We start from the raw sequence: 2460 nt of genomic DNA, 5'->3' as shown, positions 1-2460 counted from the left end.
TGATTACAGCTTTAATTTGTTAATTAATCATAAGTGACAACAATTGAAAGAATGACAAAGATTAGATCGAAAAGACAAATGAAGCAGTGAGCAAACACTTTACTGCAGCAAATAAAGAACGACAGGTGAATTGAATGTGGATACCCCCAAAAAAGCAAAGCTCTACTGCAGGAATCATGTAGCAGATGGTTGATTATTTAGGCGTTGGCATAATTTCATTGAGTGCCATTAGAAAGACTGAGTGGAGGATTTGTAAATGCAGTAAACATTCATTTTTTAACCTGAGGAGGTGTTTGTTGACAAATGAGCAGAACTTTATGCTAAACGTGAAGGTTTTGAACAGAATAAGGCTGGCTCAGAAAACATTTTCTAAGGCTGGACTGGTTTGGTTTATGGTTAATGCAACAGATAAGTAGCTTCAGACTAACCCGATATTAAAAACCCAGAGACAGCATGAATTCTCTGGAAGCCCTAACAGAAGGAGGAGGGCTCCACTGTTCCTGTTCAGAAATTAAAAGTTGTTGGAAGTGCCTTTATATCTGTGATGATGAGTGCATCTGTCAGAGTAACCATATAGACATTGGGTAAATAACTTTTGAGACAGTTCACTGTAAAATAGGTGAGTGGGGAATCTGAGATTCATGTGCCATGTGTTGTTGATTAAAGTAATGCAACCCAGTCTTAAATAGAAGGTCGAATTGATTGAATTTCAAAGAGAGAGGAGAGCAAAGAGGCCCTTGATTTTTCCCTTTCTGTCAGTCTTTCTCTCTGTGCCCACAGCAGCATGTGTGAATGTGTAATCAACAGTTTGTTTCTCTCTTGTTATTCCCAAACTTATAGGTTCTTTTCACGTCTACAGATTGGGATGGTGTGGCATTATGGTTAACAAAAATTGCCAGTGTAATCCTGGCAGCAAGCCATGATCTTATACTATTAATTCCAGGTAAAAAAAAGGCATAAATACATTGATGACACAGATAAAACATATTACTGTTACATTACTGTCAAATAGTAATAACATTTTAAGTTTTACAGATTTTATTTGCACAATTACAAAACACTATCACGGTAAAACTTATGTCACTAAAATAATGCAATTAACAATAATTGAACAATATGCCAAAAATATGAACGGATTTTTGGCGTTGTCAATTTCCATTTTTGTTCACAGTTAAAAATTAGATGACATGGTCTTTTCCATTTTATCATCCAAATGATAAAATTACACAAAATTTCCTTTTAGATATATTATGGTTTTTCTCCATATATAAGCAAGAACACTTAGGACACAAAAACACAAAATTATTAACTGTATTATTACTGTATTTTATTATTATTTTTATTTATTTATTTATGTTTTATGGTGTACGTGTTTCCATAGTCTTGATTAGCTTCAAGAGATGTAATAAAGGAGTAACGCAATAGAGTCAAATAGGATAATACAGTTTGACCCAAGACATCAGTTGAACAGAACTGGGCTAATGGTCTTGACATGTTAACATCACGCAAGCCCATTATTGAGTTCTGTTGAAGCAAAAGAGATAAACATTTTCAAAAATTGTTTTCAAAATGAAATGTGAAATGTGTCAACTCTTTTCTGCTTCAAACACAGTAACCTTGAGATGTAACTTGTGTCTAAGTGGCAACATTGTGGCCAACAACAGTGTCAACAGATAGTTCTGAAAAGGTGAGTTTCCCAACAAAGGCTGCTGTGTCAAAATAAGAACACAATCCATCAATTACACAATTCAGGTTGTGTAAAAAGTAACGTTTGACATCATTAAGGCTCTCCCGCTTAAGTGAAATTCCCTTCTGGCTTTTAACAGTTGATACAGCTGAAGTCAACACTGTTATCCTATTGTTATCGTTTGACTGGTGTGATCTCAGTATGAGGATTATCACAAATCCAGAATAATCACACTGCGACATGCAATACAGAGTAGTGTTTCTCAACCGGTGGGTCACAAACCAAAAAAATGGGTCACATGTCTGTTATAACAGGCTCGTACACAACAGACAAGAAACAAGTGTAAATACAAAGCGTAAAATGTAACTAACCATGTAATCACACACATTTATAATAGCTTATCATCCTTTAAAAGCCAGAAGGAAACCCATCATTTCCATTTATCAAATGCTGTGAGTGTATTTAAATTATTTTGCAGTATTTTAATGCATATTTGTGTCAGACAAATTTAAATTTGCCAGATACAAGAATAGAAAATTGACTGTCAAAAAACCCCAACAATGAATGTTTGTTGTGAGAGCAAATACTTGCTGTCTGATTAAATAAAACTCGCTGATTAATTAAATAAAATAAACGCATATATGAATGTGCATTTATTTGTATTTTTGAATGAAAACATACTGTTTTTCACATTTCCTTCAGTTTGTTTAATTGAGTTTTGGTGACGAAAGGGTTAAACGCGCAGTCTTTACGACAAGCCGTAAACTGTTTAG

The sequence above is a fragment of the Puntigrus tetrazona genome, chromosome 13 (genome assembly GCF_018831695.1).
Source record: "Puntigrus tetrazona isolate hp1 chromosome 13, ASM1883169v1, whole genome shotgun sequence".
NCBI lineage: Eukaryota > Metazoa > Chordata > Actinopteri > Cypriniformes > Cyprinidae > Puntigrus > Puntigrus tetrazona.
The sequence above is the reverse complement of the archived record's forward strand: the minus strand, read 5'-3'. Positions refer to the sequence as shown.